Raw genomic sequence first — 14,605 nt, 5'->3', positions numbered from 1 at the left:
TTTTCTTCCTGTTTGAATTTACTGACAACGGTTTCATTCTAACACTTATTAAATCTACTAAAGTCTAGCAACTACCAGAATCACAGTGCTCTGCACACTTGACATAAAAAACTGCCGAGAGCCAAACCTTGTAGATTTGCATAGTATAGCCTTCATTCTTCATGGCTTACGTACAGTGATAACTACTGGAAGAAAAGGAACGTTTCAAATTATTAAGGCTGTCAATCAGTTGAAGAACTTTTGTTTGTATCATAGACATGACATTTAAAATTACTTAATGTCACTGCATGTTTAGAAATGCACATCTTCCCTTTGCACTTTTTTGCTGTAGAAAGTGATGTGCATTTAATAAAACATACTTGTTGTTTGAAGTGTGGATTGGTTCTGAGTAAAGGGGAAGCCTTTACTGCTAAGAACAGTCATTCTCTAGACTGCTTACACTTGCTCTTAAAGATACTGTAATAATTTTGTAAGTCTTGCTTCTTCCTTTGCTGAAATGTCAAGCCAATAACTGATAATTTGCAGGTGGGCTCTTATTTTGAGACTCTACTTCCATTTGCAAAAGAATAACAGGTATGTGATATGGAGTCCTCAGAATAATTCTTATCTGCTTGCTTCCGGTGAGAGTTTGGTGCAATAACCACTAAATCAAGTTTCAGTCTCTCTCAAAGGATTTGATGATGGCTTTTAGTCTCCAGTAGCTAAAGAACGAGAACTGTTGTTCTTCCACTCCATACAACCACAGTATAAGTAGCTGAGTAGTAACAGAATATGGAGCTTACTGACTGCTGAGTTCAACAGCATAACTGTGTGGCATTGTTTAACTCTGTTAGTTTGAGCAGATCTTCCGTAGATTTTGATTAATTTTTTTAAGTTTGCAGTATCACAAATTCCAAAAGAGTGGCTGATTCTAGAACTTCTCCATTAAACATAGACTTAACATCTGGAAGAGGAGTGAGATCACGCCTAATAAGCTGGTATTAGCTCAGTTGGTAGAGCATGAGACTCTTAATCCCAGGGTTGTGGGTTCAAGGCCTACTTTGGGCAAAAAAATCCTTCATTGCAGGGGGTTGGACTAAATGACCCATGTGGTCCCTTCCAACTTCACAATTATCTGATAAATGATTCTGTGACCTTTGTGTGTTCTACTGCGAAGGTCTGAAAGGCCATTCTGTGCATCTAGAGCAGTGATTCCAAAACTTTTTTGGGCCACTGCCTCCTTGGTTCCATAAACTGATTCCCAGTTCCCCCTACCCTACCATATTAAAAGCATTATTCAGAATAGCAGTTTGCACAACACACTAAGGAAGGTAATAACACAATAAAATTCAAAAAGTAACAATTAATTGCATATTTATTAAAAATCCAGTTTGAGCTATTTAGTTTAATTAATTTAGCAGAATTCATGAATTTCCTTTTCAAAGTCTGATAGTCATTTAACAAGAGTCTTAAGAGGTACCACATATAGTAACTACTTCACTGTTCAGTAACTCATCAGTGCAATGGATGGGCTTGATGAAGTGATACCAGTTTCCAAATGTCTGGTTTAAAGTCACTTAACAGGAGTCTTAAATCACTGTGCTTAGGAATCTGGAGTTGATTCCTTTGCTTGGTGACAGGTTGTATGGCCACACTAAACCATGTTCCACCAAATATGATGTTGCAAATGCAACAGTGAGTTTCTTAACTACTGTTCATAGTGCAGAATCCTTCAGTAACCAAAACTCTTTGTACAATTTCTTAAACTTTGACTTCAGCTCAGAGTCATTTTGTAGCTTGGTTAGTTCTTCCTTCATTACCCCAACTTCCTCAGTATCTGAAAATGGATTTATCACCCAATCTGGAATTACCACCGAAAAAAGATCCCCAAATCCAGGTGGTAAAATAACCTTGCAGATCATCATTTCTTATCCCACCTTTCTCTTGTAGCTCAGACATATATGGAAATTGGTGTCACTCGAGACAGCCTATATTGTGCTTGAATAGAGTTAACAAGAAATATTGACTCTGTATCTGTTTCTCTTTGCCTTGCAAATAACAACTCTGGAGCCAAACTTTCATCTTTTTTGTAAAGCGCACATAAGCGAGAAGCAAAGATTCATTGCCTGGCGGAATTGACTCATCCAGCAGTAATGTGAATTCTGTTGTCCTCTGTAAGCTGCACAATGTCTCTTCAACATTCTCAGCCATTTCATCTATGCGTCTTTGCACTGAATTGTTGCTGAGAAGAATAATCTTAATTATGTGGTGTGGTGACTTATGCAAAACAGTACTCAGAACCTCACTAACTGCTGGTAGGAGGAGTTCTTCACCAGCAGTATTTGGCTTTCCGGACTTAGCAATCAACAATGAAACAATCAACAATACAATGTGAGGAAGGTGTTTTGCTCTAGTCCGTAATCCCACTGCCCCTCAGGGAGCGGTGCCTACACACTTTGGGAACCATCAGTCCAAAATGTGCTCTTCATGTGACTGGAAACCCTGGGGCAATCCATTTCAGTTTGTTTAATCTGCTGCAGCATTCTAGAAATTAACCAGATTGTCACGGTATGAGGTTCTTATAGGTAGAAGCAGTCCACTGTCTCCAAATTTATGGACAGTGTTAGAATCTCAGCTATATAAACTAATCACCAAATGGCACCTTAAACCTAGGTTGTGGTCGCCAAACTAGAATGTCTAGGTGCCTTTTTTCCAATGGGATTTTAAAAATTATTTTATTCATATTATTTCTGTACCACTTTATATTTTAAAGGAAAAAAATCTCAAAGTGGTTTAAAACATCAAATAAAACAATCCAGAATAAAACAAATTCAAGCTTCAAGGGAAATTCTTCAGATCCTTCTCTAAGTGACATTTTGCTTTCCCCATATTTATTTACCTTCTTAATTTATATAGCTGCCCCATAGCAGAAGTACTCAAGGAAGCCAGTGTGGTGTAGTGGTTCAAGTGTCAGGCTAGAACTTGAGAGACCAGAGTTCAAAGTCCCGCTTAGTCATGAAGCTCACCAGGTGACATTGGGCCAGTCACAGCCTCTTAACCTATCTCACAGGGTCATTGCAAGGATTAACTGAGGAGGGGAGTGAACCATGTACTCCTTGGGGGGGGGGGGAGGTGGGATATAAATGCAATAAATAAGCTCTTCTGCTAACCTGCTTAGGAAAGCTGGAGAGGCCAGCCAGTTGGAGATGTCAGTCGCCAGCCTGGCATCTAGAAATCTCTACATGGTCACAATTGGACCTGCACCAGTTGCAAAACACGCCTGGTGCCTGGCTAATTTCTAACACTGTTCATGAAATGAGGCAGTGGGCTTGAGTTGGAAGTACAGTGATGTACACAGGCCTCTTCTTCAATCCTCAATCTGTATGTTGACTCCAACCATAGTAAACCTGTTCATATTAAAGCCTCTGTGGCATTTTTCTGCCCTTCTCATTGTGTTGCAGTCTACTTTAAAGGGACATTAAGGTCACCTGTGTGTGTTTTCTCCCCTTTGCCTGCCCAGAACAACTCCACTCTAGCTTAACTCTGCATGAGTGTTCTGTTCAAATCCTTCAGAAGCAGGACAGTATAGAGGGAGCTCCAAGAAGAATTGAGCAGCAAAAATAGATCAGGTCCTGGTGACCACAGCAGGAAAGGGTCTGACTCACTTAAGAGGCTCTTATTTTAATTTGTGATTCAGCCATTTAATAGATTCAAATAGGTCACCTAATGTACTGATGGCTTCAGCCCTATTTCTAGCCATTTCCCGCTGTGATTCTCAGAAATGTGGTTTGTTTTGTTCCCACTTCACCATTTTATTTATCTGTCCTCTTTTAAAGAAAATTGGTTAAAACAGCATGCACACGCGCGCACACACACACACATATATATATGGGAATAGGCTGCTCCTTATCTTTGTTCCTGCCCAATCTGATTCCTACTCAACCCCCATGTTTCCGCTACTCCCAGGTAGCTGGGACTAGTAGTGGGCATGAAGTCATGCCTGCAGTCTCCCTAGAGTTGCATGCATCTCACTGTAACAAGCCACTGTATTATCTGCATGCTGAACAGAATCGCTGGCACCTGCAGGCAGTTCTTGTCTACAGGCAACCATCTAAGTTATTTTTTTTTTTAAAAATGAGATTTGAAAATAGTAACTGCAGAAGGAGCACTAGCTAAAAAGCAGTATTAGTGTTGGTGGGACTTGTCTGAACAGGGAATGGGAACCTGTGAACTTCCCAACTTCCATCCGTCTCTGCATGTATGACCAATGGTCACAAATTATGGCAGTTACAGTCCAGCAATATCCAGTTCCCCATCTCTGAGGTAGAAAAACAAATAGCAGTAGCTGGTTGATTCCATGTGTAAAAGCACTTAACAGGGTAACTTGATTCTTCAGCTATGGTCGTTTTAGTTCTTGAAGTTCCAGTGATGTATGAAGATTGTTGTTAGGGTAATACCTCGTTATCTAGTTTTGGATTTGTGTTGTCGAGCTGTTGTTTGATTCCAGACCACAAAAGGGAAGGGTGGAACATAATCGCCAATGTTTTCCAAGTTTTCCACCCAAGCCTAGGGTTTGCTTGGAATTTGTTGGTTTACCCTCCATTGTGATGGAAGATTAGGGGTTGTTACTTGCAATTATTCTTTCTAGATTCATCTAACATATAGACTTGTTCAGAGAAGGGTGGCTGTGAATTGAAAGGTTTAAAAAAAATATTAATTTGTGACCAAAAGCTCTGGAAAGTACTGTTGTGTACATACCCTTGCCTTGCCTTTTAATGACATGGGCCAAAGTGGAGATCTACTGGACAATCTCACATACTGGCTTCAACATAGATCCACACCAGGCAGCCATGGACAGCTTGGGTTATGAAGCAGGCTTGTTTCAACACCAGAGAAGGGAATGCATGAGATTGAGTCTGATAGCAGCTTGTTCCTATGATTGATTGATTCTGTGCCGCTTTCCATTCAAGTCCATCCCACAGTGGCTCATAAAAAATAAGTATCAGCAGCAGCAATAAATTTAATAATAAAACACAGAACAAAACATCTCATCTCAATGAGATGAGACCATTATAAGCTGATTCTACAAAGTCATATAATTAAGAATTAACAATAAAACGATTATAAGCATAGCTTACATTATATGCAAATACAGGCATGGGCAGTTTATATATTTAGACTAATGTCTTTCTTCATTCAGCTGGTAACATTCAAAGTCCAGACTCTGCTAGAAGGCGCTTGAGATTGATTGCTTCTTGATAAAGAGTGCATTTTATAGTTATGCATTGTAAATGATGATCATTGGGCCTCATGGAGCAGGCTGCCATCATACTTTTTTTAAAATGTGAAGGAGGAGTTCCAGTCCTCTGTATGGTGCAATGCAGTCAAACTGGGATCCCCATTAAATGATCCAAGATAGTACCAAGGAAGGTTGGAGGTCTCTAAACAGAAGTCATGGAATGAATTACTTGTGAAGGGAGACTGGGGGAAGTAATCCTCATCTCTTAGCTGGGAGATGAAGCCTTGAATGGCTTCCTTGTTGTTACTTTGGGACTGTTACTGGAGCTGAACCCAGGCATCTAAAATTCCAGAGGAACAAAATAAGCAGTACCAAAGAAGAGAGAGAAATGAGGCTGGGGGAGAAAAATATCCCTCAAGAGGTGCAAGGAGAACAGTTTGTTACATTTCAGATATGAAACTCTTGTTCAAGGGCAACTTCTTTATATATTACACACTGGTGCTTATGAACACACTTAAATGCTCTTCTGGCATGTAGATTCTTTTACCCCACAGACTAGGGTCAAACCTTTTGTTCCATCATTAATGTCTGAATGTGTCTGGGATGAATATTGCAAGGCTGGCGAAGGGTGGCTGCAATCTAGAGCTTATAATTTTTGGGTACTCAAAAGTAATAGAACGGTAATCAGGACTGAGTATAGCCTGTTCCTTTATCAGTTGTTCCAAGAAACGCTGAAGCTTGGATAAATCATAAAAATTAAGCCAGTTTTTTCCTCCCCCCACAAAAAAATGGTGTAATTTGATCTTTTGCATGCATAATTTAGCACCTCATGCTTTCTGTAAGAAACATAGTGTGCCAAACGTATTGCTATTCCTCCCTAGAATATCGGTTAACAGGTGGCAACTGTCCCAAGGCCACCCTGTACATTATAAGTGGGCATTATAGGCCTGGAACTCCCCAGACCAAGATCAGTTTTCTTCTTGCCACCATTCATTGGCTCTTGGGTGCTAGATCTGGGAAGAGGTGCAGGAAGAACAGAAGACAAGGAAAGCTGCTCCGCTGGCTGCTGTAATCGCTTATCTCCCCTTGGGCTTCTCAGATTTTTAACATGCATGCATTCTTTCAAGCCTACTTTCCCAGAACTGCAAACTGGTTTTGTTTTTGTTATTCTAGCAGTTCTTCTGAATTGTACAGTACAATGCTGAAGGCTACAATGCAGCAGGAGCCACATTAACAAATGCCTTGTACACCTTTTAGTTGACAACACACATTGTTGACAGCCTGCTAGTTTTCTGAATCCTCTCTCATGGAGTGTGAAAGCCACTATCATGTGTAAATTTACTGAGAAGGCATCATTTCATCAGGCTTTCCGTTTCTCCGGCCACAAATGGAAAGTCTTCTGAACACTACTAAGAAATGAAAGAACTTTATTTGGGTTTCTGTTGCTGCCCTACATTGGTGCCTGTTTAGAGGCTTGCTTGCTTGATAATTTATTTTTTATTTGAACCTTTTAATCACTTGTTACACTCTAGGCAGGGGGATTATGGGTTCAGAATCTTATTACTCTCTCAGTGAAATGTGCATGTAAATAGGCACTTATTTTGGATAAGTAATAGGTGCCTGTTTTGGTTGAGTCAAGAATGGAAAATTCTAGTTGAGCTGCTGAGTATCTGTACGGGGGTGGGGGGGTCTGTTCTGCTGAGTTCCTGTGCTCAGTGTGGAAGCCAGGCCTGGTTCCCCCTTGCCCGTCTCAAAACTAGTTAAGTATATAACTGGTTAAGTACAAAATGGCCTCTTTCTCAACTGAAAAAGTGTGAATGTTTAAATGCAGTTGGTTTCTTTCAGTGGTACTTGGCAAGAGAACTGTTTCAGCAAGATGGTCGCAAGTGGGTAACTGGGAATGGTTTTTTGAGCAGAACCCCCCTTAAGGACAAAAGCAAATGAGACTGAGAAATATGAGAGCTTATTAAGTGCTGGATTAACTTGCCAGCAGAGCGACAAATAATTACTCTAGTTTTCACAAGTCTTACAGGAGAGCTCCATGGGAGCAGGCCACTCTCAGGCAGAGCTAGGAGAAAAGGTGCTTTCATGATTATCAGAAGGAAGACAAGCACCAATTCAAGCCTCTCTCCTGGAAAAATCTTTGAGGTAGCTGTTTCCCATTTGATCTATTTTTATATTCCCCTTGGAGTGCACAATACAGTTCTTGAGTCATATCGATTACGTTATTACACATTTTATCTGGATTTTTGCTTTTTTGCTGTGTTCATGTTTAAATATAGATTTGTGACCCCCACCCTTTTTAAACTTTTTTTTTGGGGGGGGGGTCCTTATTTTTATAAATGCCAAAGAGTCACAATGTTAATATGTATAAAAATTGGACTTGTCCAAAAATAGAAATAAAAGCAGGAAGTGTGATATTCTGACTAAATCCAGTGACGTCACCATGAAAGCATAGTTAGGCCATTTTGCATAGTGCCTGTACTTGATTCTGATATTGCAGAATAAATCTGAAGCTTAGTTTGCGCACCAAGTAGGCATGTGAAATGATTTTATACTGATTCACTCCCCTCAGGGCCGGCAGCTCGCCAGACTTGCTGCCCAGGTAGCATGGTAATTATTACCTAATGGTGGGCAGGCTAGGAGGAGGTGGAGGGAGAAATTTTTGTACTTGTAAAACAGCTTCAAGGCCACAGACGTTCAGTGACTTGAGGCTGGATGCATTAGCAGCAACAAACTGGGCTTTATATGTCAAGGCCAAACCATGAATTTTAGAAGTGATCTTCCCTCACCAGTTTTCCTAGTAGAGCAGCCTGCTCGCTCTCCCAACTGGTGGTGAATGAAGGTTTCTTGGACTGAGGTGCTTGACTGGCCTCTTTATAGTATTGGTTACTAGATGTTTATAGCAAGAGCTGTTACTGCGTGTCAAGGCTGGCACTGTTGTAAGAGGGTTATTTTTCCTGACATGAGGAAAGCAAGTGTTTGTAAGATGCAGCAAGCAGGCCAGACTGGCCTGTTCCTTTGTGATGATTCACTGTGAGACAAAATTTATTTTACTGGTCTCATACACCTTGAAGAGAAGAGAATTGGTGATCAAGGAAGTTTTCTTACATTTCTGTCTGGGGTAGTTTCTCTGTTTTTCTTAATTGGGGATGTTTATGTATACACCTTGGATATCCTGATACAGTGTTCAAGGTTTACCAGGGTGTTGCCCTGTGTCTGCAAATGTTTGTTATCTTGGGTTAAGGACTGTACTGAGTGTTTGTACTTGCAAGCTGATTTGTGGGGTCAACTTGCCCCTTTGTTGCTTGGCAACAAATGCTCTCTCTTGCTTTATAAGGTATGCTTTTTGTAGTTTTTGATTATATCAGCTACTAAAAGGCTCAGAGAAAGAGCATTCTTTCCCAAAGACATGTTTAACAGATCAGTCCCCAACCTTTCTTGAAAACATCCAAGGAAAGAATATGCTGCATAAGTGGCTGCATTTTGAATTTTCACTGTAGTATCAATTTGCTTCCCTTTAGCTGAAAAAAGGCTTCTTTCATATGCTCCGCGATGTTATTCACACTGCAAGGCTGTGGACAGTCTCCCCATGTCACATTCTGGAAATTCTATTCAATTGTGATTTAAAAGTAGAAGTTGGAGAAATGAGGCCTTCAGACTTTCTGAAATTTTGTCCCATTCCCATAATTGAAGCTAGATGTGATACGCAAAGCCGTTCATTTCCTCCACTACCCACAGTTGTCATCCCTGTCCTCTAGTTGGGATGCAAATAGCTGTGCTATATTAATAGCTTCAGATCTTTGGCACCAAATGTTGTGGACATCTGCAATTACAAGGTGTTTCCTGGTAGATTATGCAGGGTTAGTGGGTGATCCTCTGGCAGTGCTCTCTGCCAAAGCTGTTAGTGCATTATGAACTTCTGCATCATCAGTCCACCATGCGTATGCAATGACGCTGGTGTGATGGCACTGGGGCCTCTCATGTGCCAGGCAATCCTTACAACACAATCCTATTCATGTGCACTTAGAACTGTTCAGTTGAGTTCAGTGGGGCTCACTTCCAGATAAAGTATTTTTCGCTCCATAAGATGCATCTGACCATAAGACGCACCTAGTTTTTAGAGGAGAAAAACACGGAAAAAAATATTCTGAATCAAATGTTGTACTAAACTATTTAAAGCAGCAAAGCGGGCTGCTCCTGTCCGCTTTGCTGCTTTAAAGCGAGCCATGGAAGAGGGAAAGAAGGGGAGCTGCCTGCTTTGCTGCTTTAAAGTGAGCCACGGAGGAGGGACGGATGGGAGCCATGGCTCTCCTTCCTTCCCTCCTCTGTGGCTCACTTTAAAGCAGCAAAGCGGACAGGAGCTGCTTACACGTCCCTTCTCCGTGCAGCATTCGCTTCATAAGATGCACAGACAATTCCCCTTACTTTTTAGGAGGGAAAAAGTGTGTCTTATGGAGCGAAAAATATGATAAGTGGGAGACTTCCGGTCGGTGCCAGCGCTTAATGGCGGTCCTACCTCCGAGCTCCGGAGAAGGACTGCTCCGCAAGTTCGGGTCTTACCCGCTACGGCGAGCGGGGGACCCCTAAAATCTCAGGCGCGGAAGCCTGAGAGCAAGGAGACTCGGTGGGCACCTTTGCGCCCCCCGGTACTGTGAAAGAGCCTTTTTAAAGGCTCCGGAGCGGCATCGGGAGTGAGCGCGGTGCTGAGAGTCGCTACCCAGCCTGCGGAGTGAAGCCGCGTCGCCATTAGCGGAGAGCGCCGATTCCTTCCTGAAAAGAAAATCTGGACTGGATTCCCGTGAGTAAGAAGGGAAAAAATTAGGAACCTTAAAAAATTGAAAATTTGGCTGAAAACGGGAGGGCAAAAAATAAGGAAGTCTGCCCCCCCTGGACTGCAGGAATTTAAAGCAACGAAAGACCTCGCTGCAGTTATTAGAGACTTAGTTGCGAACTGTCAAACCTGAGCTGTCAAAAGTATCTCTCCCCTCCAGATTGGCAGGAGAAGGGGGAAAAAAAGACAGTCTTGTGAAGATACTTTTAACTTAAAGGGAAACAAAGTTTTTCACTGCTCTGATCCCCGGGACGACCTGCCAGGACTTAACACCGGGAAAACTGTTCTTTAAAACAACTTTGAAGTGGATATAGACTACACCTTAAATGGTGGAAAAATTTTAAGACATTCAAGATTTAAATGGGATTTTGTTACTGGACTAACCAAATTTAAATTGGAGAAGAAGTTTTATAACTTTAATGGCGGACTTGAGATTTTCTACATCCGGCTTTCTGTCTCTTTGTTGTTTCTAACTTGGAAACTTTTAACTGCTCCCTCTTGAGGGCTAAGAGGGAAAAATTGTAAAGTAACTGACTAATACTGGGATTTTCCATTGCAAGTTTTTCCTGTGAGAACGGCCTTGGGATATGAGTGGCACGGCAGAGGAGATAAGAACCAGATCTAAAGTTAAACAAACACAAAAGAAAAGAGGCTCAATCTCTGGCAACACAGTGCCTGCACCAGACACTGGGACAGCAGCATCAATGGAACCTATGACACAGGCACTGCTTAAAATAAATCAATCCCTTGAGGCCTTAACAAAGCAATCAGCAGAAAATTCAAAGAAATTGACAGAACTTACAGCAAGATTGGATTTGAATACCACATCAGTGGCAACAAATACAGAATCTATAAATAGACTGATTCAGGAATCTTCAGAAACAAGGAAAATTGCAGAGAGTGCAAAATCTGTCGCAGGTGAGACACAGGAAAGACTTGTGCCGATTGAGAAAAAGGTGAATGAGCATGAAGCGGCCCTCTCCTTACTGGAACTACAACGGAAAGAACGAAATCTGAAATTTAGACAGGTTCCAGAGAAAGAAGAGGACAATCTGGCGGAATTTCTCACAGAGGCAATTCTGGAAAATTGGCAAGAAGATCTGGAGGAAGACGAAGTGGGGATAACAACTGCTTTCAGACTTGGTAGAAAGCAAAGCAAGAAGTCAAGGGATTGTCTGATCACCTTTAGAACCAAAGAGGAAAGAGACAAGATACTGAACCTTCATTATCAAAAAGCTTTGGTGATTGGAAACATTCAAGTCCAAATCTTTAAAGACATCCCTAAATACATCTTGGAAGTGAGGACCTTTTATAGAGATCTTGCCAATTTGCTGAGGAAGAACTTCATACCCTTCAGGTGGGAATTCCCACAGGGGTTGTCCTTCAACTATAAAGGGAAGAAAGTAAGAATAAGAACAGTACAGGAGAAAGAGTACTTTTTGGAGAGAAACCTAGAGGACCTACAGAAAGGTACGGTGGATCCGGCAAAAGAAGGGCAAGGATTAACACCAGAAGGAGGAGGGCTAACAGACATTGCAAATCTATCATTTGGACTACCACAACTGCCAACTGAAGAGGAAGAAAAACTTGGAGCAGTCGGAGGATCAAACATCTAACAAACAAAATGTCTCTGCAGCTTCTAAGCTGGAATTGCAACGGTTTGAACCATCCCAGAAAAAAACGACAGGTTTTCCACATTTTGAAAAGGGAACAACTGGATCTGATATGTCTACAGGAAACTCACATAACTAGAGCACACAGGAAATTGTTGGTGAACAAAAGACTGGGACAAGAATTTATATCTTCTGATAAAGTAAAAAAGAGAGGAGTAGTGATTTATGCAAAGGAAAAATTGGACCCAAAGTTAAAATTTAAGGATGAAGAAGGAAGATACCTGGCAATTGAAGTACAGATCCAGGGGGAAAAATATTTGATAATTGGAGTATATGCACCAAATGATGGGAAGGCAGAATTTTTTAAGAAGTTGCATGAGACCTTACTAGATTATCTCGACTGCAAAATAATAATGATGGGGGACATGAATGGAGTGGTTTCTACAAACATGGACAAGGCACAAAGACAGACAATATCTAAAGAAGGAAGATTACCAAAGACTTTCTTCGAGATGACGGAAAATATGGACTTGATTGATATTTGGAGAACAAAGAATCCTCTCGAGAGAGAGGGAACTTTTTTCTCGGAATCTAAAATGACATGGACGAGAATCGACCAAATCTGGGTATCTAGTGTGATGGCTACAAAGATTAAAAAAGTAGAAATCTGCCCAAAAACCTGCTCCGACCATAATGCTGTAAAGATGGAAATGAAAATGACAACAACTGGATCCTTTAGATGGAGAATGAATGACTCCCTATTTAGAGATGAACAATTTTGTATAAAGGCCCTAAAGACATTGAAAGATTATTTCGAGATAAATTTGAGAACAGATGTGGAAAAAAGAACAATTTGGGACGCAAGTAAAGCCGTGATGAGAGGCTTCCTGATACAACAGAATTCAATCAAGAGGAAAAAGCAAAATGAAAGGAAAGAAAGAATTTTAGAAAAAATGAAGGAAGGAGAAAAGAAACTGAGGTCAAAACCAAAGTCTCAAGAAATTTTGAGAGAAATAAAATATTATCAGACGCAATATATGGAACTGACAAATCAAGAGATAGAATGGAAAATTAAACAAATGAGACAAAGGACTTTTGAGTCTGCAGACAAGTGTGGGAAGCTCCTTGCATGGCAATTGAAAAAGAGACAAAAATTGAACACAGTTACTTGTTTGGAGATAGAGGGAAAGAATGTTCATAAGCCAAATGAGATAAGTAACTGTTTCCAAAGTTTTTTTAGGAAATTATACACACAAGGGCCAGTAAATGAACAAGAAATAGAAGAATTTCTTAAAAATTATGGACTACCGAAAATTCCAGAACAGGGCAAGTTGATTTTGAATGAGAAAATAACAGAACAGGAAATAGAGGAGGCCATACAAAAGGCACAACTGGGAAAGTCTCCAGGACCAGACGGACTGACGGCTAGATATTATAAAGCTTTGAGAGAAGGTTTAGTGCAACCACTAAAAGAAGTTTGCAATGAAATATTGGAGGGGAAAAAGGCACCTGAAACGTGGAAAGAGGCTTTTATCTCACTTATACCAAAGACCGAGACTGAAAAGAACCAGGTTAAGAACTACCGCCCGATATCATTATTAAATGTGGATTACAAAATTTTTGCAGACATTTTAGCAAAAAGACTGAAGAAAGTATTGACAGGTGAGATTCATAAGGATCAATCTGGCTTTCTCCCGGGTAGACACATGTCTGACAATGTGAGGAACATAATAGACATTGTGGAACTGTTGGAAATGAACATTAACAGAAAAGCGGTTTTGATTTTTGTGGACGCGGAGAAAGCCTTTGACAATATTTGTTGGAGTTTTATGAAAAAGAATCTCCAAGGGATGGGGGTAGGCCAAGGTTTTGAAAATGGTATAGGTGCAATTTACTCTGAGCAGAAGGCAAAGCTAATTGTGAACAATGTGGTAACGGAAGAGATAGCCATAGAGAAAGGAACACGACAGGGATGTCCTATTTCCCCCCTACTTTTCATACTAGTTCTGGAGGTTTTGTTAAATATGATTAGAAAGGACCAGTTGGTTAAAGGAATTCAGGTCGGAGTGAAAGAGTATAAATTAAGGGCATTTGCAGATGACCTAGTTTTGACTTTGCAACAGCCAATCACTAGTACAAAAAGAGTTTTAGAACTGATCGAGATATTTGGTCAAGTTGCAGGATTTAAGCTGAACAAACAAAAAACTAAAGTATTGGAAAAAAACCTAACAAATGAAGAAAAAGAGACATTCCAGAATGAAACAGGTTTGGAGATAGCAAAAAAAGTGAAGTACCTGGGGGTGAATTTGACATCGAAAAATGTGAATCTTTTTAAAGACAATTATGATAAATGTTGGACAGAAGTTAAGAAAGATTTAGACATATGGTCAAGGCTGAAACTTTCCTTGTTAGGCAGAATTGCTGTTATCAAAATGAATGTATTGCCTAGAATGTTATTTCTGTTTCAGACATTACAAATAATAGACAAGATGGACTGTTTCAAGAGGTGGCAGAAAGACATATCGAAATTTGTTTGGCAGGGCAAAAAGCCAAGAATAAAATTTAAGACATTAACAGATGCGAAAGATAGAGGGGGTTTTGCCCTGCCGGACTTAAGACTCTACTATGAATCAGCAGCGTTTTGCTGGTTGAAAGATTGGCTGCTCCTCGAGAATACAGACATTTTGGACCTTGAAGGATTTGACAACAGATTTGGTTGGCATGCATATATATGGTATGACAAGGTAAAATTGCATAAAGGTTTTAAGAACCATATGGTAAGGAAAGCTCTGTATAATGTTTGGATTAAGTATAAAGACCTGTTTGAAAGTAAAACCCCCAGGTGGTTGTCACCAATGGAAGCAAAAGAGGTGAAAAAATTGAATATGGGTTCTAATTGGCCTAAATATTGTGAAATTATAGAACAAGATGGTGAAAATG

General features: G+C 40.5%; 1 protein-coding gene across 2 annotated transcripts in view; it reads left to right on the top strand.

The window, feature by feature from the left end:
• The window catches only part of STXBP2 (syntaxin binding protein 2), a 41,837-nt gene that overhangs the window by 3,133 nt on the left and 24,099 nt on the right, over positions 1 to 14,605 (top strand). The window lies entirely within an intron of this gene.

The sequence above is a fragment of the Podarcis muralis genome, chromosome 2, assembly GCF_964188315.1.
Source record: "Podarcis muralis chromosome 2, rPodMur119.hap1.1, whole genome shotgun sequence".
Lineage (NCBI taxonomy): Eukaryota > Metazoa > Chordata > Lepidosauria > Squamata > Lacertidae > Podarcis > Podarcis muralis.
Note: the sequence above shows the minus strand (reverse complement) of the source record. Positions and strands in the feature narration are given on the sequence as shown.